Genomic DNA, 24,693 nt, shown 5'->3' on the forward strand with positions numbered 1-24,693 from the left:
CTTACCTTAATATTCATTTTCAATCCAAGATGAGTTCTCTTAATGGTACCCATATCCACGCAATCTCAAAAGATGGTCCCGCGTCATTGATACTTGATGCATGCTTTTACTTAGATGTGGAAGTCAAGTGCCAGTCTAAGAATTTGACAGAAATTTTTAAATTAAGGAACCCAAAATTTCGCCCAGAGATTTTAGTTACACATGCTAAAGAGATTTTCTAGAATAAAGCTACAAATAAAATTAGCTAGAACTAAATATTAAATTTAATATTACAATAATTGTTAATCTTTTGCAATGACAACAAACGTAATGAGGTGATGTTTTTATGCGGGTAGTTAACGGTAATGTGGTCTTTCGCTAGTTCCGCTCGGTAAATTCTACTCTCTTTGTGTTGGCACTAAGTTTTAACTATTCTGTAATGGTGGTTATTTTCTTTTCTGTTTATTCCGGAAAATTTCTATTTATATTTTATGCAACAGGGAAAATTACAAAATCCACTAAAAGTTGCTTTGAGCCAAATCCTGGCTCAATCAGCGCCTCTAATTACGTTCTTTTTTTTTTATCGTCTTTCTGCTTAAGTAATAAAAACTCTGGCTCCGCAGGGAAGGGATTATCTCAGTGTTAGCGTGCTGGATTCCCAAGCGTAGAATTTGGAAAATTTAAAAAAAAATCCAAGAAAAGTTGCTTTTTCCCAAATCCTGGCTCGATCAAGCCCCTCTAATTACGTTCTAAAAGCCCACCTCACAAGTTTTTCCACATTTTTAGATCTAATCAGTTATCTGCTCAGTACTTAATATTGTGCGACTATTTCTCTCCCAATTCTAAACTATAAAATAAGAGCATGGCAGATTACGTTTGCAAAAAGATTCGGTCAATAAAACCAATCTAACTTTTCGTCAACGTTTCAGGAAAGACATTGTTCTTCCTTAATATCCGAAATTAAACTGTCGCGAAGAAAAATTATTAATTGTAAACGAGAGCTTCGGTCACCTTGACTGCTAACCATTGTCCATTTTCTGGAAGGTTTAACCTAAATGCCATTCTCCAGTAGTATCTTAAAGAGATAAGATTTAATCTTAAGTTTTGCTGAAATAAACATCAGCAGGTATTTACTTTATTCTTACTGGAGCTTGTTCCTTTATTTTTAGAAGCCTTATTGACCTGATACCCACTGAAATATAACGTTATTGTTTTTTGTTTTCAAAAGTATTTCGTTCTTCCGCCTTTGCTTGTTACACTTCCACGATCTATGTATTCTTGAAGAGTAACGGCGATAGCATAACAGTATCCAACTGGAGTAGAGAGACATGGTAAAACAAGCTACTTTAATCAAGGCCAATTGGTGGTTTTATAATTTCCTTCAATATTCTTCTAGCAGCAGCTCTCGTAGGAGAAAATACATCAGATTCTTGCAGTTAAGCTGGAACACCAACGTCTACTGTGCCGGAAAAGCCGTGTACATGGGCAGCCGACTCTTCAATAGCAATTTTTCGTACACGGAATGTCTAACAATTCAATGTTGAAATTAATTTTAACATTTTTTTTTAATAATTGTTTTACCTTGATTAATCACTAGATTGTCATAAATAAATAGCTTATTCGAAGCATTTATCAACTTTTATTGGCCAACTCAGGTTTTGTGTCTGCGAAACCGAGAGTACAGTAGTTTTTCTTTCCGGGCTCCTTGTAGCCATTATATTACCACTATTATGGGAAACAGCTGGCTAAATGTAAGACCTTGCTTACCCAGTTAGACCTGTAACATACTTGTGTTGACCGCCTCTCTCTCTAACTCGCACAAATTCCTTTTCAATAGCCTTAATACCGTTAGGAGAAACCATTTTTTCATCTTGGGGAAATCCTGTCATAAAACCGTTTTCCATTAGCTGTGAAATGTATCGCTCACTATAGTTCATTTGCCTTGAATGAACAAAAAAAAAAAAAAATGTCATTGTAAGGAAAACAATTTTGATTGTGTTAAAAATGTTGAGGTAGCAGTTTGTTGGTCAGCACCGATTTTAGCGACTGTTTACAATAAATTATTTTAAAGAATCAAAGTTTTGTTTTTACTTATCAAATGGATTGTGTAAACAACTTGCTAGAAATTTTTGTGTGTGTTTAAAGAACAATTTTATTAGTTTATTAAGACTTTTAATGACCAACTTTGTCATTAAATAATAATTTGAAAGTGGTTTTTTAATTATTAAATAAATTCACCCTTTCCCATCCTGATATAAAGTAAGAAGTTACAAAGCAAATTCCAACTGAAGTGAGGTAACCTAATTATTTACTTATTATTGCTAAGAACAAACAGAAAAGAAAAACTACAAATATTAACCTCCTCGGCGGCTTAGACATGGATCTAAGCGAGACCGACATCGGAGGATCCATCTCTGGTAGCGAATCTACTACTTCTTCTATTAACCGATCTAAACGAACTTCAAACAGTATTAACCTTTCTCCAGATAAAAAGAAAAAGAAAAAAAGAAATAAAATCTCTCAGTTCACTTCACCTCCTTTAACACGTCAATCTAACTCTGCACTTTCCAAGACTCCGCAGCAAAACCAAACAGCTTTTATGCCTAACTTACCGGCAACAACTTCATCAGCACCTCCACAACAAGTACAGTTTGTGTCAGATTTTGAGACACCTAATAAATTTAATATTCTGCCAGAAGTCAATGACCAACCCGAGCACAAACCGCCTCCTATCTATTTGTACAAAATCTCCAACTATATAACGCTCAACAACGAACTCAGACAACTCCTTGGAGCAGAGAATTTCACATGTAAAGCACGCACTGACAATATTCTGGTTTCAACCAACACCATTGCAACATACAGGGCAACAATTCGGTACCTGCACGAAAAAAATATTGAATACCATACATACCAACTAAAAAAAGACAAAGCCTTTAGAGTCGTTCTGCGCCATTTACACCACTCCATACCGCCTGAAGAGATCAAAGCGGAAATACAATCTAAAGGGTTCAGGGTACGAAATGTTAGCAACGTCAGGCGCCCGATCGAGAAGACTCCTCTTCCTCTATTCTTCATAGATCTAGAACCAGACAGTAACAACAAAAATATTTTTAACCTCACCAAGATACTGAACACAATTGTCCGGGTGGAGGAGCCCTATAAAACAAAGGAAATTGCCCAGTGCAAGAGGTGCCAACAATACGGGCACACCCGCACATACTGTCATGTCTCTCCGAGATGCGTCAAATGTGCAGGGCCCCACTTCGGAGAAAACTGCAACAAAAACACAGAAACTCCGCCTACCTGTGCACTCTGCCACAAACAGCACTTTGCCAGCTACCGTGGATGCGAAGTTCACAAGGAATTGCAAAGGATCCGACGAGAACGAATCCAACTTCGAGGCCAAGGAGCAGCTGTTAGGACGCAACCTCCTCAAGTCTCTTCCCGAAGCGACTTTCCAGTTTTTCCATCAACTCTGCAACAGCAACAACCTCCGCAGCAGCAACCACAACAACCTTATTACAATGGAACTTCCACTGCTAGGCCCTCTTATTCAGAAATCGCGAGGTCACATCCTTCATATCATTCTCATCAACCATCTGCACATCATTCACCTCAATCATCTACACATCCTGCACATCATTCTCCTCAATCAACTGCACATCCTCCACATCATCCTCAATCACCTGCACAACCGGATATAACCTCAGTACTGAACTCCTTTTTCCAAAGATTTGAAACCCTCCTCACTCCTCTCATCAGCCTCTTAAACACTCTTATTACTCACCTCCTTCCAGGCATAAAACCATGATCTCTCCAACACAACATTCTTTAACCATCCTTCTCTGGAATGCGAATGGGTTGAACTCCCACAGAGACGAACTTAATACTTTGCTACATGACAAACGCATTGACGTGGCCCTACTGACGGAAACACACTTTACAAGTAGATCACACTTTTACATTTCAGACTATCAGACATACAGGACCGATCATCCTGATGATACTGCTCATGGTGGCGCGGCAATATTGGTCAGAAACTCCTTACTTCATAATGCTCTCCCTTCATCTGCTACAGACTACCTTCAATCCTCTGCAATCTCCTTGTTCACTCATCCGCATAAAATTAATCTTGCTGCAGTGTACTGTCCGCCGAATAAATCTATTTCTGAGCTGCAATTTATCTCCTACTTTAATTCTCTCGGAACTAAATTTCTTGCAGGAGGAGACTATAACGCAAAAAACCAACAATGGGGGTGTCGCACGACTAACCCTCGCGGGCGTACACTCATGAATGTCCTTTTTTCAAAAAACTACAACATTGTTTCACCTAACCAACCTACGTACTGGCCCACATCCTTATCCAAACTCCCTGACATTCTTGACTTCTTCATACTTTCTCAGGTAGCTCACTACTTTGAAGTTTCGACCTTGACAGAACTTTCTTCAGACCATAGCCCTGTTTTAATTACTCTCGACACTTGTCCCATCCACAGACCTTCCAAACCATCTCTCATCACTGGCCCCGTAGATTGGGAAAAATTTCAATTTGAAATAGAAAGTAACATAGACTTACGTATTCCTCTTAAATCAAAAGAAGACATTGACAATGCGGTAGAACAATTTACTGAAACCATACAAGAATCTATAAGACAATCAACTTTACACCACACTAACCAACAACGAACCCGCACATCCAATATCCCTTTGTTTATACGGACTCTTATTATGGATAAACGACGTGCAAGAGCTAAGTGGCAACGAACTCGCTATCCATCTGACAAACGACTCTACAATAGACTAACGCACCAACTTAAAACTGAACTTAAACAGTTGAAGGATGAACGTTTCCAAGACTACACACTAACACTAACTACGGAAGACAACTCGCTTTGGACTGCTACTAAGAAAATCTTGTCTTACAAAACCACTCCAACACCTCTCCGTCGTGTTGACGGCTCTTGGGCTGCATCTGACGAAGACAAAGCTTCCTTGTTTGCCTCTCATTTTTCCTCAGTTTTTACCCCTCATCAAGATATGATCAATACTTCATTCCACGAATCCTTACGATCAGATCTTGACCTACCTCTTCCTCTCTCCTTACCACCGAAACATTTCACTCCTTCTGACATTCTATTTATCATTAAACATCTCTCTCTTAAGAAAGCCCCTGGCCCTGATCTCATAACTGCTAAAATTCTCCGACGTCTTCCCAAAAAAGCAATAGTCCTCTTAACTACTATCTACAATTCAGTACTAAGAACAACTTACTTCCCGATTCTATGGAAATCCTCTTTAATTTACCCTATTCCTAAACCTAACAAGCCACTTCATCTTTCTTCTTCTTACCGACCAATTAGTCTACTGCCAATTCTTGGCAAAATTCTTGAGAAACTTCTTTTAAAACAAATTCTTCCCATACTCGAATCCTCTAAAATTATTCCAGACCATCAATTTGGATTTAGGCGACAACACTCTACTGTACAACAGTGCCATCGAGTGGTAGACACGATTTCATCCTCCCTTGAGAAGAAAGAGTGTTGCTCGGGTGTCTTTCTCGATGTGAAGCAAGCCTTCGATCGGGTTTGGCACCCGGGCTTGCTCTGGAAACTCAAGGGCATTCTACCGTTCACTCACTTCCTCATCTTGAAATCCTATTTGTCTGATCGTCATTTTCAAATTCAAATCGGGACATCGTATTCAGCTAAACATCGCATTGAAGCGGGTGTTCCACAAGGAAGCATCTTAGGACCTATCCTATATGTTATATACACAGCAGACATACCAATCCATCCTGAAACTGTCCTTCTAACTTATGCAGATGATACCGCTATACTTTCTCCTCACATTGATCCGGTAACTTCACATAGAAACCTTCAAACACATCTCTTTTCTCTTGAGGAATGGTTTAAAAAATGGAAAATCAAGTTAAATGAAACCAAATCTCAAAATATTACTTTTACTCTCCGCCGCATCACTCTTCCTCCGATCTTCTATGACTCAATTCCAATTCCTCCTGCCAATGTTGTCCGTTATCTTGGGCTTTATTTAGACAAAAGACTGACTTGGAACCCGCACACACGACTTAAACGAACTGAAGTTAACAGGCGTTATCGACTACTTAAAAGACTTCTAGACCAACGTTCAAAACTTTCACTTAATAACAAACGACTGATTTACAATTCCATACTAAAACCCGCCTGGACGTACGGTATTGAACTGTGGGGTTCAACGAAACGCTCCAATCTTCAACGAATTCAATCTCTTCAGTCTAAAATTCTCCGCACTATCGTTAACGCTCCATTTTATGTTTCTAATCTAACCATCCACACAGACCTGGAAATTCCGTTTGTTGGTCAGGTTGCACGAACTCGCTATAAAAGTTTTCATCAGAACATGCACTCTCATTCCAATCCTCTTGTCCGCCACTTATCATCTCATCACCATCCAGATCATCCTCCCAGACGACTAAAACGCCAGTGGCCTCGCGATTTTCTCTCTTCTGAGGAGAGTAGCTAATCCTAGAGATGACATAGGGAGTGTTATCACTGGGTAACTTCTCCCCTCAATTAGTGGAGTTTGTAGTGGTATCAACTATTGACATTGTTACTAATAGTGCATCTAGCGCTGGTGTAACTTAACAAATAAATTAAAAAAAAAAAAAAAAAAAAAACTTATCAAATGTGACATATTTTCTTCTAACCTAGGCAATGTTTATTTTTGTAGAAATTTGCAAAGGAAGTGTTTTTGTATGTTGTCTTCATATAAAAGACCTGCTAATAGTGTGCTTTCTAGAGTGAATTCTTAGCTTGAAACATTAATTTTATAGTAAGAAATCAGTTATCGCAGTAACTGCTATCTGAAAAGCGAAATCCACTACGCCATTAAAGATTTATTGTGGCTCTCTTAGACGTACGTCATTGTATGTAGATTGTAGGCGCCTGTAGATTATACAATGTACACTTTTAGGTAGCTTAGCTAGCCTATTTTACTATGTGTTCGTGACAGGGTTTTGTAGATGTTGTTTTTTAGCCTGGAGTACCAACAAGAACGCCAGAATCTCTAAAGTGGCTAGTCCATTCGTGAGAATGTATTAGGTTACCTTTAATTACATCCTATTTTTTTGATGAAGGCGTATTAGTAGAGGTAACTGGACTATTCAGTTCTTCTGTTTGTAAAATTACCAAAGATCTGTGGATGTTAGCATTTTGCTTTTTTTTTTTCCTTAAAAAAAATCTCTGAGATGTTTTGGAAAAAAATACGGAAAGGAGACATTAAGTAAAGTATTATTACTTCGACAGACTCGTATTTAGATTGTTGAAATCTAAGTATAATTCTTCTTAATTGTAAGCCTGAAAAAAATCTGTTACCATAAGACCATTAAAACGCATGCTGAGAAAAAAACCCAGCTTTTTCTTACCATAATAGCAATGAAACATTTTCTTGAAAATAAAGTTAAAAGAAAGCGCAAAGGCGGTGGTGAAGCCAATTGTAATCTGGCTTAAGATTTACGACAGGGTCCATCACCAGGTAGGTTTATCTCTCTTGAACGTTAAGAACCCTTTTAGATACTCTAGGACCTCACAACTACGGGATTTCATCTATGAATAACTAGCTGAACTTTGGTGAATCACCCATTTCCCTCAAATTTTCAGAAAATAAAATCACTTGGAACAATCAGATTTCTCTGGCTAACCAATGTTTTTTCTAGAAGAATGTACTTTTTTTTCTGACTTGATACTCTAATGAGGTGCTGAAAAATAACATTACAATCAAAACTTTAATTTGGGGGAAATGAAGTGACCAATTGTCCTAGAAAATTGCACAAAGTTCGAATATCCTGTGATTTTTGAGATATATTATCAATGCACTAAGTCGTTTGCAATAATTACTTTTACTAATTTGTAAAAATCATTTTCTTTCTATTTGAAAAATTCCTTTATAAGATACCCTAACATTTAATTGCCATTTTTGAACAGTCCCTTCCCTAATAATTATATCTTAAAAATAATGATTAACCATATGGGGCTTCAATTAGGTCCCTTTATACATCTACATTGTCTTTGTTTGATCCTAGAATTTTATGTTAGTGAGATAGTATCTCTATTTAGGCGTACCAACTCCAACTTTACTTGTATAAAGTAAACCAAGTGACTTAACTTGGTTAAGTGTAACAACATCCACATAATGAAACAAGCCACCACTGGCTTTAAGAATTGGTTCGGTTTGCTAGGCTGGGATAGGAATAGCCACCATCTTATGCTCATTAAATTATGTGTCGTAATCATTAATTCATGAAAGGCAATGATTGAAAGCTTAGAACTTATAATGTTAATTGATTAGAAAATTTAGGATTCAAGCAGATAACGTGCTTCTTTTTGTCTATCGGCTATTTATAAATTTTAAACGTTCCTTTTCTCAAATATTTAAAGCAAACAATAACAGACTGTGTCGTGTAGCACTACCTTTCATAAAGGCCGTTCATATAAACAAAACAATCAGTAAAAACAGGAAGTAAATAAAACAAAATTATTTCCTTATATTTGAAACAGCTATTTTGAATTGCACGTATATACAAATCATAGTTTTTCCCTTTTCTCTCATTTTTCAGTAAACAATGTTTTATGAATGTTTTGAACTACAATTTACAGTATCTAACTGATATGGCAAAAAAAAATCTTATTGAATTATAACAATAATAAATAAGAAAAACTAACAAATCACATATTTAGTAATTGTTTCATAACATTTCTTTGTTAGTTTTATGATCAAAACGTAATGTCATAATTGTACTGATTGAATAGCTTCTTGCAGGCTGGTCGTTAATCGCACAACATCATGTTGCATAACTCTTAGAAAAATATTCTATAACTGTAAGGTTTGTTAACATTATTATTGTGTATTCTTCTTTTATTTATTTGTTACAACCAGCTAACTATTAAACCATTAAATGAAGTAATTTATTAAATTTCGCAATTCTTTTTACGATGATATCTAAGAGAGCAGCTTCTGTCAAATTATATAATTTAAATTTTTGGGTGGGGGTATTAAAATGGTAGACTCAGAGCTTTTTGTTATCTTTTCTGTCATTTGTTGTGCCACCGTTACAATCTTTTAGATCGTCATCAACATAAGGGCTGAGCATTCAATAATATGTTAATAATGCTTCATTTTTTAAACGCGATATAATACTAATTTTAGTACCCAGGCTTGCCTTATATTTTATAAACATTATTTTTGTAATAATTATTGTTTTTTTCTTCATATTACATATTTATTTTATAGCTATTTTCATTTTATTTTTAAAAAGCAATATTTTCAAAATTGTTTTTGATCGATGATATCTCAAGTTCATGTACTTTTTTAAAAACATTTTTGTTTACCTCGTATTTATGTAGATTGTGCACTACTGTTTCGACAGTGACAGAAGATAGCCTTTTTTGTGACTTTCATATTTATGCAACTGGCATATTTCATTCTGACATTGTTAGAAAAACATCGTCTAACTAACCTGACAAAAGGGCTGAGCTCGAGATGGGTTGTTGGCGATGCAGAGAATGCTCGGTCATTGTTGGGCTGGTGTAGGGTATTGATGGTCATACTTGTTTAGGAGGAGATGGCTGACTCCAATTCCTTCTCAAGAAGCAGGATTTGCTGGAAAACATTTCAATTATAGTCCTTATTTTTCTGGGATTTTAGTTGCTAGTTCTTTTAGTGAAGATTTCTGAGTGGAATTTTTACTATTTTCAATCATTTTTTTTTAATTTATTGTCGTCTTGTATTCTTTTGGAGGTCCCAACAAACCTTTTTCCTTATTCAAACATATTTAAGACAATCCAAGAAGAAATAAAGGAACCCTTCTAACCATATTTACCTCAATTATTCAAAATTTATCTCTTTTAATTTCAAATGAGTTTAGACAAACATTAGGCGATTAATTGATGTCGACTACAAAAGTGTGAGTCGATTGCATCCGGCCTTTCTTTTCATCGCATCTTAAAAAAAAAAAAAAAAAAATTGTGTAACTTCAGATGTTGCCCTTGTGAGATGCTGCCCTAATCAGTTGCCCTTGTGAGATGCTACCCTAATCAGTTGCCCTTGTAAACAAATTAGATGGTTCAAGCGTGAAGGGTGATAGAATCTACAGGTAGTTGAACTATACAGTAATTTCGGGCCTGTACATAAATAGCCTGTACACTGGTACCGGAAACAACTGTGCAAACCGGAGAGTGTCGAGTCACGTGTTCAGTTCATTTGCCTCTGTAAACACTTCCTGTACAATAGTTGGCTGTAACTTGATTAAGTTGTGTTTTAAGTGCAAATAATGGAGAAATTTTGTTTATTGCAAGTGTAATTTGCATTCTTTATTAAAAAAATTTAAGTCACTTTAGATAAACAGTCACTGATCGGTGTCATACGGATAAAATGCAAATGATTGATCGGAGAATTGATATGGAAGGCCAAGTTTTATGAAAATCATAAAAAATTACTCGTGAAAATTTTAACAGACCAAAAACGGTTGGTGGAATCACATGATTGTTGATCCCACTTTCGAAGAATAGATGAAAATTACAGGGCCTCTAAATTCGTGTTTCTCGTGCGAACTCAATACAAAGATAGATTAGCAAGCTGGGCACGATCGCTGCAATAGTTATTCACTACTAGCGGTGAAATAAAGTAAAAACTCTTTATTTGGGAATAAGAAATAAGTTCACAATTGAGATAATAAAAAATTATGTTCTATAAATAGCAGAAAAATAATTCAGTGTTATCTGTGCTGAAAGACTGAGATTAGGCGATAGACGAAATAGAAGTGATACGATATCAAAGTAATACATTTAGATAAATTCATTGTTTATAGTTGTTGTTAAGATGCAGAGAAAAGCGCATTTTCGAAATTATCTGCTACTGATTTCTGGTTAACTTCATCATTTTTGAGATATCCTACTCTTACGGAGACTCTGTAATGGGAATTGAACTAACCACTTCCAACGCCACTTCTTGTTATTCTGAAGTATTGACAAGTCCGATGATCACCATCATCTTCTCCTGATGAACGGCTCCTTGATAGTTGTACAGATTTACGTGTATAATTATTGTAGAAAATATCTATTTGTCTATCATTATATTCACAGACAGAAATACTTCAAGAAACAGTTTAAAATTGGTAGGAACAAAGGAAAAGAATCCATCATCTGATGTATTCAGCATCAACAACACATAAGTGAAGTTTACGAATTGTGTGCATTTATGTTAGTATGTTGTAACCTATCACGCAGGAGTTGCTAGCCACAAACAGCTGCGCACATTAATGGACTCCCAGAGAGGCTAGTTGTTTTTAGATGTTCATTAACATTTACCTCAAGTTAAGTGTTTATGTGTTATACTAAACTGAGAATAAGTATTATTAGTTCAATTTAAATGTTTGTTTAAAATGCGTCCATTGTTTGTTTTTCTTTTCCTTTTTTTTTATAAAGTTTCTTTAGGATTTTAATGGAAAGAGATGTGGCTGTGGCTCCATCTGGAGACGATTAACACTTAGTCTACGGATCCAAATTGGTTTTTGGCATGCACGTGCGACGCCTACACCATTTATAAAGGCTGCAAATATATTGAATGGAGCAGTCTGCCTTAAGGAACAGCCTTGGCTAAAGTCCAAACTGTAGAATCTCATATCTTACGTTGAACATTAGTGTTGTTTGTTTTGCTTCCTGGATTGCAAGTTTGTGCCCCATATTCTCTAACTTATCTCAGATGTTTCCTATATTAATTGGTCTGTGTATTCCAGTCTCCCTGGTAAACTTTTAGTTCTTGCCAGTTTTCTGAAACAAATCTCGCATGATATTCTTGTGCTCCAATTATGATAAAGCCTTCAATCTTTCAATTTCCTTTAGATAAATATGATCATTGTAGAGAAGATGGTTCTCTAGCAGGTGCCAAAAGGTCAGGACTCTTTTAGGTTAGGGGCGTTTCTCTTCTAAGAACAGCGTGAAAGAAATTTTCTATCATTTTAAATAAAAAAAAAAAAAACAACTATGGTACGAGAGCATACGTAGTGGTTTTAGACAGGATAGGTTCACACACGTTCGACCACATTTTCTCTATCAGACAAATTCCAGGGAATGTTTACAAAAATAATGATTAGGCTTACGATAGCGACAATAGAGTCGAACTATTGTTTTTTTTTTATAATTAGCTGGGCAAAGAAAGGTAGTTCAGCGCACCAGAATGACTGTTAAGGAACTCTAGATGTAAGGTGTAGTGAGTATATTCTGCCTTCCTGGGAATTGGGTCCAAATTATTGAAAAGAGTGTTCGCCATTCTCCACAGATCGTTAATTAAATTAGACATTTAAATTTGAGATTTTAAATGAAGAAAAAAATCAATAATAAAAATTCAAAGTAGTATTTTAAAGCTCATATTACGTCATTTGGCATATATGCACAATATTAAAGTGGCCCCAGTTCGTGAAAGGTGAACATATATTATACAAATAGTATGACTATATGCGCGTAGTGGTTAGTGTACGTCGATTGTATATCTGTGGTGGTGGTTTATAATTAAAAAGGAAGTAATTAAATATCAGCCTGGTTTACTTTCTATCATATCTTCTTGCGCTAAGACCGGCGCAGAACTGACATATCTGGACCTAGTTATTATATTACTTTCGCAGTGTCCACTCCTTCTCTTAACCAATCACTATGATCTTTGGACCCAGCTGAGGATGCAGGTAGATTGGTAGTGCATGTATCTCACTATTAATACAGTCGAGACACCTTACTTTTACAAATATTTATTTATGTAGGCGAACCTGTGACTTTTATTGTTACTTAAAGGCCATTTCTTTCGAAATGCTTTCATTGAATTGAACGATCATTTGTACTATTACTGCATCAATATGTATTGGAAAATTGACTGTTACAATTAATTTAATTCATTTAAATGATGATAAATTTTGTTCAATTAAAAATGGACACATTTATTGTTTATTTAATTGCGTCAAAACAGCGTGTCGTGTCCAAGTGACACCAAAACTGCCCTTTTTTTTTAACTTTTCCACCAGTCAGAGAAAATATTGCCGTCTTTTAGAAATTAGTCCGTGCTTGCCAGTTAAAATTGGTATCCATGATTTATGTACTAGCTTACGACAGATCAAACTAATAATAATGGCTCTTAATTTCTCATTTAAAACAATTTGCTGGTTTCCAATTTTCTCAATAACTCACAGAGAAATTGCAAAGTCAAGTATAATAATATGCATTGTGCTTATGAGAAAAGAGAAAACAAAAACAGTACCATATTGCATGTTTGTGCACTGAGTACGGCTAAATATGAACCATATCTATCGCTAAATGGCCAACGACTGGCATTAGATGAAAAAAAACGTTGGGTTCGAGACCATTTATCAGGACGAATGTATTTGTTTGGATTTTGAGTAAGAAGGGATGAGATTATGATCATCCATAACCAAAGACAAATCCAGGGTGTCATCCTTTTTTATTTAATAACCCTTCAGTATTTAGAAGAAGAAGCCAGTGAATTTTAGAAGCCAACCCAATGAATCTTGGAACGAGTGATGAATATGAATTTTTCATTAGGACTAGAAAAATTTAAGGTAATTAGGCGAAGAATTGCCTCATTTATTTGGAGGTATGACAAAAAAAAGACCTATTCCTGACTTAATTGTCTATTTGGTTTACACCTAAAGCAAAACTAAATTCTTTTAAAGGAGAGTTCAACATAACTTGCTTATTCGGAATCCTCTTCTACCTGACGGTGTCGAGGATCTGCAAAAGAAAGGCCACTTTTCTCTATAAGTCGCAGCCATTTCTTCGATATCGGTGCTTCTCTTTTGCTTTCATTCAATCATATATACATTCAGGTATACGGAGGATTGGCCCAAAGCACCATAGTTGAGGGGCTACCTCCTTCAAGGCACCTATGCTTACCTTGTAGCACTTCAGCTTTAATAATACATTCTTCAAAACATAGCTCTTACTTTCCTGAGACGGCTGGATATTCTTAGCCCATTCTGGAGGCTTTCCCTCCTCCATTAACAGCAGGGCTTTGGACCGACTATGGCGGAGTTAATTTCAATACCAACTGCTAGCAAATTGGCCCATTGATTTGATATTTCCTTAAACAACTTATTAAAAAAAAAATGTACAATTAATTGAGCAAATAATTTTATTCCCGGAAACTAAAATTTCACTTGCAAATTATGAGGAAGTTTTTGTGGTACGTTCACTTGAGCTGAACGTAAAATTTTATACTTCTCATTATATTCAAGTGGAATACTGTCACGCATTATCGTGCGTAAGTTATTCACATTACTCTAGAAATATTTTTCTTGAAATCTTGTTTTAAAATTCATTAAACTTTTACCTCGTCGTCTGAATTTGTAAAAAGCAAGATTATTTTAGTAATGCCATCCCGCTCAGGGGTCAGGATAGCAATTTCTTCAGGAGCATTCCTGAATTTGAAGTAAAGGCAAGCATAATTCATTTCTTGAAATGAAAGACTTGTTTGAGGTATGAAACTACATTCAAGTGAAAGAGGGAGTCTCAGAATGAACGTCTTTATGGAGAGAACTTGAGTGAATCACCAAAAGAAAATATACTTCGTATGGTGTGAATTGCGATCGATTTTTTTTTAAAGTAATCATTCGATTATTTCTTCTTTGTCCATTATTTACAGTAAAGTATCTGAGAAAGTCATAGATGCAGTTTTCCAATTGCATGTTTTCCGTTTGAATTCATGGAGAATACATCCCGAATGTTTGACGTCCCTTCAGGGAGCTAGGTGCTTTCTTACAAGCTTAAACAACTCTGTAATAATAACATACTTTTAAGAACTTCGCAAGCAACGCTAAATTGTTTAAGTAAACACTGGGCACACAGCAGATCGTTCGATTAAGAAATATAAATCACGTTACTTTATAAATTTTAATTATTTTGTTTTAAAAGATGTATATTTTTTTTCGTGGATCATCGACTTTGCGGTCGGTCATAAGCGCTCGTGTTTCTAAATTTAAGTAATTTTTACGAAGCGTACAGAATAGTTAGTGCTCACTGTCTACGAACTCTAGTCGAGTAAACTGCCATTCGTGGAGTCTACTGGGACTTAACATTGGGATCTCTGACTATTTAGTGTATATTGAGAATCTCTGGGTAAAATTCCATAATCTCGTACTATAATTGTATAACAAACAAATTTGAGCATAAATATCCATTATGTTTCGCAAATTAAAGGTTTAAATTCTAATTACTCGTACATAGTTAAATATTCAACTTAAGTAAGAATTGGATTATGGAAAATTCAGTCGGCAGTGGATGTTTAGTGCTGAATCTTCTTGTAGACTTGGATCTTGTCTATTTATATTTCTGTTGGCTTCTCCCTTTTACTCCCTCCTTAACTAATATGAAGGGAGCTTTTAACGTTTGCTGGCAGTAGGATATCCTGATTCCCTACTATGGACAGATGTTGATTGTAGTTAGGGATAAACTTTTAAGAATAGAGAGGTTCGGAGCACACTCCGTTTTAAAAGAATAAAGCATTCTTTGTCTATGGTATCTAGTTCTAGCATGTACTCTTTGCAAGTAGATACAATGTTTGTTTTAGAATAGCGTTGTGTTATATTTTAGTTATTAAACATTTTTTACATTTAACAAATCCATATTAATAGTATAATAGCATAGTGCATACACGTTCAGTCAAGCTCAGTGAAATCAAAACGGTTAATTTCCGTCAGAAGGTTAGTTTATTTAGCTGAAATGCATTAAGAGGAGCTGTTGTTATGCGTCTGACTCTCTTTGACAGATTGTTTAGACTCCAGTGATGCTCGTTGTACTGTTATTTCTTGCTTTTCCTCCAGGATATTGATTTTTCGAAAGTGTTCTCATGGAAAGGTAATGTTAGACTTGCCCCTAAAGAAATCCTTCCTTTAGAACAATTAACTAGATGAATACAGAAATTTATTTATTTAGTGCAATTTTTAATGAAATAAATTAATGAACATTAAAACGTTCCTAAAATTCTAATTTTTGAGGAGAATACGTCTACCAGAATAAAAAGTGAAATTTCACAATTAGCATTATTATAAGTATAACTTGTTGACATAATGGGACAGCATTAAACGTCTGTAATCTTCGGTTTCTGAATTAAATTAGCAAAAATCTATCCGGAGGAGATGTAAAAACCTCAAGTTTTTTTTAAGTTAAATGAAAATTTGCGCAGTCTATTTATGTTTCTGTTAGTCTGGTGTTAGTTTTGGCGTTCAATTAACTTTCCAATTACCATCATATATTTTACCCGAGAGGACTGAAATAATACTCTGGCATTCATAAAATATATTTAATGCAGAGATGGTATTTTATTTTAAGTCCTACAGCCGGCAGTTACATTTCTGTTACTAGTGTTATTTTGGATAATGTAATATATTTTTGCAGCTGCGTCACAAAGTTGTTTAGTGACCTACAAATATACTTTCAAGCAAAATTCGTGTCTTGGATTGTTTAGTTTTGTTGGTTTATGACTGTTTATGTTTGTAATATGTTCTACCAGTCATTTCTTGTGACTCTCGCGACGTGATTAAGCAATAAAATTACATCTATGTCTGAGAACAGCAGTTGTGCAGACCTCTTTTAAAACTTATGGTTCACCTTTGTGTACAAGATTCCCTTAATAAAATATAATAATTGTTCGCTTTGTAAAAACTAGGATCTAATTTTTTGCTGTTAAAATCTGTCAGATATAAGTAACTCATTCACTTAACATACAATTATAGTTTTCTGAGTACAGAAATATTTCTCATGAGAAAGAATTGGCATTTTAAACAGTTAGCCATTTAAAAGTATCCATATAATGTTACTTGATTCTTGTTGGTGAATGTTATAATTCCTTATGGCAATGCAGGTTACACAGCTGCTAATTTGCAAATACAATATTTTAATCAAAACGGGCGGAAGAACATGTTTTAGTATTGATGACGTTTTTTTTTTTTGTAACAAATAAACAGTAGCTATAAGCGGGTTTCGAACTGAGGATCTCTCACTTACAAAACCACGCTTCATAACCACTAAACCAACATCCGTAACAACTTAAAAGTGAGTTCTACAGAACTTGGTTTGTGGTATATGTCTGATGAGGGAAGGATAATATTATCAGAGGGAGATTAAAGAAGAAGGTGTGGAATCAAAGTGTGACCACCATTGCTGATAACTAAATATGTATTTTATGTGAATACATTTATATTCGAGAAATGTGCGTTGGAAGTGCTATAATTAAAGCAAGAGAAATTCGTGATTGTTTCACGCATTTTTTTTTAATTTTTAGTTTAATAATTTGTTGCAAAGTTTGAAGTTATACAACATCTGTCAATCAGCATATATGTATACGTACACCCACAAAGTTGAAATTATGAAATGGAAATCAGGAGACTAAGATGAAAATTTTCCCCAACCAAATTCATTTATCAATTTCCCTTCTCAATCGTAGACGCCATTATATTAAAAATAAATCAAACATTATTTGCAATTCGATATCTGTACAAAAAATAAATTATTTAGTGTTACTTCATTCGAAAAATTATCCAACACAAAAACCTCTTCCTTCTGCTAGATATATTTCTATTAGTAGAACATGACCTTTGAATGTCAAATTCAACAGTAATAATCCGTTTCCTTAAAGATTCTCCATGATAGATAGGCCTTGGGATTTGATCTGTAAGTTTTATTGAACAGTATTTCTAGATGTGAGTCTGCTTTTTTCAATTAATTATTCGATACTTTCATAAGGTTTTTTTTAGAGTTCGCTATTTCGTACAATTATCTAATTTATTAATTATCAAAATACAAATACATTGTTATATCCCCTACTCTTCGAAACTAATTAATATTCTCAGATTATTAGATTCAATTATTCAGTTCAGCTTGTTGATGATTTGGGTGGGATATTGGTCTTCTTTATTCTGGTGTTAAGCCTGAAGACTAGCGAATATTTTTGCTTACTGCTGTGTACGTATAGTATTTTAGGACATATGTAAGTCTTAAGAATAATGTGAGCAGATGAATGGCTTTTCGTACTAACAATGGCTTTAACCTCTTGAAATGTTAACTTGAAGGCAAGAATAATAGTTCGATGTTGGTTTTACAACTCTTATTATTTTCGTGCTCAAGTCTTTTCCTGATTGCTGGGGGTACTGCTGCAACTTAAAACAAACCATGGTGAATGAGGTTTACATTGGAACAATACAGGGTGCATTATGCTTATGCATCGTATAAATACTGCAATTAAAACAGTTTGTAAAAACCCATTTTTTTCTCAGCGAAACCAAACTACACTTCTAATGAAAATTCAAATCCATAAAGTAGACAATTAAAATCCTAATTTAAATCATCTTTCTAAAGCCGGGGTTAAAATTAAAAGTGAGTAAAACTATTCATAAATTTGTTTTAGTCCTTGCTTAAAAAGGATTTCGTTGAGCTTCACATATGCAAAATTTTTAATTTTTAGATCACTAATTTCTGTTCTTTGGTGCGGTATTTAGCGCTTACATCGTAAATTTTATTGTTTTAATAATTTTATTATTGTCGTTCGTAATAAAAGATAAATAAAGATAAAAGAACAAATTGTAATGAAATATTAATCGTACACATGAGGCAACTAGTAGATATTATGATGCAGCCTCCTTTTTTTTATCAGATCTTGTTTTTAAAAAAATTCTATTCCTCAAACAGGGGTAGAAAATGCTTTGCATTCCTGGCTTAGAACCTCGTTTAAGGAATTGATAAAGAATTCTCGCTCTTTCTTCATGAACTTTACTTATGTAGTTGATTTTAGGCAACTTGGGGCTTAGCGAATCCAATGGACAAATTAGCAACCCATTAATTCACGCCTCATCTTACAAACAGTCCAGTGGTTACTTAAACCTCACTCATTATTGTCCCAAAACGTACTCATTTAACCAACCTTCCTGGGTTTTGAATTTCTTCTTTCACAAATCACAAAAACGAGCGTTAACAGAAGAAAACAAAATAAATGTTTCATTGGAGAAATTGTGAATGGCAGATTAGTTTTTGCGGTGATTTTCTAAACAAATTTACCAGGAACAATCTACTAACATTTTGTTTAAACTCATAACTTTCATTTCAACAAACCGGAAATCTCTTCTTGATTGTCGGAGGTTTCGATATTTAGCGACTAACGAAATCTGAACTAATATCCAGGAAAGTAGTTTATAAAAATTAAATAACATATTATTCAAAACTCATAATATTGTAGAAAGGGATAACCCTCAGATTTGTCCCGAATTTCTTGATAAAGGCCAAACCGTTTTGCGTGCTGTTCAAGCAGTAGACACTCGTTCTATGTTATTTATTTAAATGTGGCGCCAACGATCTTGTTAAAAATTACTGGCTAATTAGTTTGGATAACCAGTTCTGATTGGCGTCTCCAACTATTACAGAACGATAACTCCTTCTCTCTTACCCACGCATTGTGGCGCCCAGGTTTCTAAACGTTTATTTATTTCTTTATGATTAATTTTTTGTTATAATATAAGCAGTGGTTTGTTATGTAGACTAGACAACATGGCCATTATTTATCTAATAATGTTTTCATTTTATTTTTATTTCATTAACTGTTCTTTATTTTTAATTTAAAACTTACCGTTTATTAGTAATTGCTGCTGCCGTTCTTCAGTCTTCAGAGCGCTTTTAAAGAAAGTTTAAATATTTTTCTGGACTGGCAAGACTTGTAAGAGCGGAGATTAACTATTTATTAGGCTCCAAAAGGTTAAGACTGCCAAAAAGCATTTTTTTATTGAATTGTTGCGCTAGGAAAATATATCTATACTTACTTCGAGGCTCCTGTAATGTGCTATTCACCACTTCTCAAAGATTAACTACCAAAGGAGTGTACGTTTAGGTTAGAACCTGGTCCCTATCGGTTTATTCGGACAAACGTGCGTTGTTTTTCCAGACAGAAAGTTCGTTCAATAATTCGGGTCACAGCTATCGTTGCTGTTATACTAGTCTTTAAATTGTTTTTTTAAGTGTTTGACTCAAGTTTAAGATAAACAGTCAAATAGGAAATTTAATTTAATTATTTTGTTGAATGATTATAATATTCTTTGATTATGGCTTTAAAATAGAAAATTTTTTGGTAAGTCCATCTTTCTTCTCTCCAGTAAGTTGTGAAAAAAGAAAACTAACAAGTCTACACCTATTTCTTTAAAGAAGCTTGCCAGGAAAATTGCCAGGTCAGTTCTAAAAACAGTTTCCCATTGCATTACTACCAGGAAATTTGAAAATGATATATTTTTTTAACAGAAAGCTTTTCAAAATTTGTGGATTATTCATTAAAGTTTGAGGGAAAAACTGTTTAAATAATGAATAATCATTTAACTTAGTTCCATTCATAGGTTAACAGCCATAAAAGGCTTTTTATTTGTCGTTTACGATCTCATGCAAAGGCAGTTGCAATTCATGTTCTGGGGATCTTTGATGTCCAGTTTGGGAAATAGCCGTTTTCTACGTCCTTTTTCTGCATTGTACCTTTATGGTACACTGTTCTCTTTTCTAGTACTGCGGTAAGTAGTGCAGTTAGTGGGAGATTGAGGAGAATCCCTAGTGTGTTGCACTGCTGATTAGCAATGTGCAATGATATTTATTGTATCTGCAGGAGTTTGGGTAAAAAGAGGGGTTGCTTGTACCAGTGCATTCAAGTTCTTCGGGACGGTAAGACGAGATTCGTAACGATCATATCTAGGATAAGATGTTGATAAAACCAGAAGGAATATCCTTCAACTCCTCGTGAGGAGTGTCTTTAACATCTCATCAACATATCGCATTACAGAATTGACCTCTTCCGTAACTTGAGTCCTTTTTTTTTAGAAATAAGGTCATCATGGCCTCGTTTTGTTTTTTAAAAGTTTGGCCTTTATAACTAATTATTCTTGCAAGTACCTATAGCCTATTTTTTCGCAATAAATATTAAAAGAATATTTTTTACTGCAATTCCATTTTAAAATAAAACGATAAACGTTTTATTCGCAATTATGGAAGTACAGAAGTCCAGCAATTTAAATAAATAGCAACACATTAAAGAGAATGTTTAATCGTTAATAAATTCAGCGTAATTTCCGTAAAAACATTTCCTACAGAGATAGAAAATATTACACAAACCAATTACATGGTGGTGGTATATGCAACAAACGACCACAAAAACAAAAGTTTTTATTGTATCTGCTCTTTAACAGTTTGTGGGCACACTGACCAACGTTAGACCAGGTGAAAGGAAATCGTAAACAGCTACTGCAAAGTATTTTCACTTCTTGCAGTGAATCAGTTTGTGACATTCAAACCGTTACTGTTTAGAAATAATAAAATAACATTTTGCGATAGATGTTAGTAATGAAAGTGAAAATTTACATTTGCAGTCTATGTGGAATTCTTAATGTTCGCTTTTTCTCTTTTTTTTTTTGCTGCATTTTTACATACAGTTTGGTTGTATATTATTGGATTCCGTACAATCCTGGGTGTTATCTTTAGTTACCTAATAAATTTACATTTTTTAATGAATATAAAGTGACAGAAAGCAGACATTTTCATTTAAGTAAAGAATTTCAGTTATTTTATATTGTTTGTGAACTCGTTTGTAAAATCTCGTGACTGTCTACAAAAATATTTTTGATTTTCGTTTTAATACATTTCGTTGTCTTATTCGTAGAAATATTTAATTTCAGAAGAATGCGTAAAAGCTTGTATCGCTATTTTTAAAATAAGTGTCTGGTTATCAAGGAATACCTATTTAATTTGTTTTCAACTTCATTTTTAGTTAACAGATTTCATTTTGAGTTGCCGATTTTTTTTACAATGTCATTCATGATTATACACCTAGACAAATCATCAGGCACTGAGTCTTAGACGTATTTATAGTGTATACATTAACTGAGTTAGTCGATGATACAAGAGGCCCGAAACAGAACTAAGATCTCAAACTAAAACGAGGAGAAACCTCTTGATGTTTTGTTGAAAGTTTTTTACGGCTTGTAGACATGTTGTTGCTCATTCAGTTAAAAATGATTTTACTAGTTATCTAACTAACTTCTTGGTAATATGATTTTCGTGTTAACTGAACGTAAAAAATTCTTAAAAAATCGATTTTGAGATTGAATTCATTGTTAATACTAGAAATAGAATAGGATTGCTTTTAAGCTTCTAACATGAGTTGTGAAATTTCTTCTTTTTTTTCAGAAAACACCATTTGCCTAATTTTGTATCATTTTGCTTTTCTTTCTATCTGTTCCTCGAGGTCTTCATCATTGTCAAGCGCCTTCGATTCCATTGATAGCGACAATCAAATCTTGAGATAAGAATGCAGTCGCAATTTGTGTGAAAAAACTTGGAAAAGAATTTAAAACAAAAGAATAACAAAATAAGTTGTGCTGAGCTGCTCCTTTATCAAAGATAAGTGCGAGGCCTACCTCTTCCAGACATGAGTTGAAGAATTAAACACACAATTGTTAACTTACTGCAATACTGTAGTGGAATAACTCGGATCCACTTCTCTTTTAAACGAACTGTTCACTATGTAGATATTTTTAATTATACTGGCAACATTTGCTCTATATTCAATTTAGTTAAAAGTATTGCAGCCAGTATTAAGTAAAAATTCAACGTTCGAGAATGGAGTAGGTCAAATAGACTGAGTGAATGTAACACCTCGGATATTTTTTTTATTTAAACTCAGAGAATTACAAACAATAGTTCCGGTGTAAGCCTAATATCTAACCACTTTGTCAACGATTATTGTTCCGAGATGTAAGAATATCAACTTGCACAGCTCATTACTGCATACATTTAATTTTAGGACCCTCATGCTATCTAGCGGTATCCGAATGAACTATTCACCAAATGAGAGCATGCCTAGAAAGTTTTCTATTTCTATTTTGTTTTTCATTTTACTCTATTTTGAATTAAAATAAAGATTTTGTTTCCAGTATTTTTAAATCACAATTTGATTGCATAAAAAATGTTCTACAAAAAATAGTAATTTGACACTATGTAAACATTAAAAGAACAGTTATGTTCTGATATGTGTTTTATCTTGTTTAAATGTTCTAGTGATACACTTTTAATCTCATATTTATTGAAGCCAATAATTTTTTTGAAACGTACATATGGATTAGAATAATTCACTTTTGATAGAATTTTGTATGGTATTTTCCATATTCTGTAATGTACTTTGCACATATGATTATGACTTTAACTAAGTAAATTGGAAAGTTCACAGAAGTGTTCACCTAATGACTTCAGCAGATCTTGTGTCCGTTCGGCGAAGGGCTACCTAAAGGATTTCAAACCTTTGTAAGAAAAAATAATAATTAAACATAGTATATTGTAATCCTTTTATCATGTTTTTACAGTTTCTCTTTGATATAGGATTTTAAGATCTTTATGCAAAGAAGGAAATGGTTATATAGAAGGAAGCATTGTTCTTGATCTCACAATTGAAGTCTTATATGGAATATTCATTTCTTCGCTACATGCCATCCAGGTGAAGTATATCTTTGAAAGATATTTGTTTCTCTGTCATATTAAGGCTTCTGATTAGTGTTGATCACTAATCTAAGTATTGGAAGTACATTATTTCTGTGCCTTGTGCCTCGTAATGCTGCATGAAGCAGAAGAAACAATGTGTGCTCTTTACAATCTTTATCTTGGATTAAGGGCAATCAGAATGTATTGGAGTTTCTTTCAGAGTCTGCAAGCAATCGTTGGTTACTTGTAATTTTGAGCTTGATAAGACATAGTAATCTCCTTCAGTTGCAAGATCTACTTATCTCTAGCTAATTATAATTTTTCCTCATTAAGTACTTATTTCAGTGGGCACTCAAGTTTGAATAACAACAGAAACTATAAAAGAAAGATAAAAAATGAGGGACAATTTTAATCTCGTAACTTTTGCAAAAAATATGAATTCACTTGAGCTTTAAACCAATGGAAATTCTTTAATTTCCCACCCCCCAATATCTGAAGAATTTTTTTAGTTAGAGGAAGGTAGAAACAGAATTGCTCATCAAGGCCTAAGTTTATATTATTATTAGGGAACATTCAAATTCTCTATTAACTAGAGTTTCCCATCTTTTTTGTTAAAAAAGTGGCGAAAACTGTGTCCTGCTCTTCTTTCCATATGTTATCAAATTAGATACACTTTCCACGCAAAGTTACATCCAACTCTGTAGATATCATCCAATTGTTTGCTGAATGTATGTAAACGCTATTTTAATGTTATAATTCAAAAGCGAAATAAGTACACTGCTGCACATAAGTTCACAAAATACCTTTCAGAGGGCGAGATTTTTTTTTTTTTTTAAATTAAATTACAATTTACAAAAACTATTCAATCATTTATTTTAACCATCATAGCACGCATGTTTATGAAAAATCATAATATTGAAGATTTTATTCAGCACTGCAAACTTACAGCACATTTTAAAAAACTTCTAATTAAAAAATATGCTATAGAAATAAAGAAATTTACAGTATGGGAAGATTAAAATTCTCTAGGATTTTATTTTTGCCCCTCGAGTAAGAAAACATTGCTGACACTTGTCTGAACCCTGGTTTACTTATCACTGGTTTGCTTACTACACAACGGCGAACTCTATTTTGCTTCAAAATACTTTATAGCAAGGAATATGCAGTT

The 24,693-nt window shown here is 34.2% G+C and overlaps 1 protein-coding gene across 4 annotated transcripts in view; it reads left to right on the forward strand.

Moving 5' to 3' along the window:
• Positions 1-24,693, forward strand: part of LOC141449021 (uncharacterized) — a 72,655-nt gene that overhangs the window by 39,372 nt on the left and 8,590 nt on the right. Inside the window, exons 3-4 of one of the 4 annotated variants that reach the window (XM_074118018.1) lie at positions 23,271-23,351; positions 23,427-23,541. The exons of 2 other annotated variants lie outside the window; for them this stretch is intronic. The gene's annotated coding sequence lies outside the window, so the exon portion shown is untranslated. The remainder of the gene's footprint in view (positions 1-23,270; positions 23,352-23,426; positions 23,542-24,693) is intronic. One more of the 4 variants, XM_074118019.1, reaches the window with a different exon arrangement.

Source organism: Rhodnius prolixus, unplaced genomic scaffold, assembly GCF_049639745.1.
Source record: "Rhodnius prolixus isolate KJV_2025 unplaced genomic scaffold, Rpr scaffold_2, whole genome shotgun sequence".
In the NCBI taxonomy this organism is placed as follows: domain Eukaryota; kingdom Metazoa; phylum Arthropoda; class Insecta; order Hemiptera; family Reduviidae; genus Rhodnius; species Rhodnius prolixus.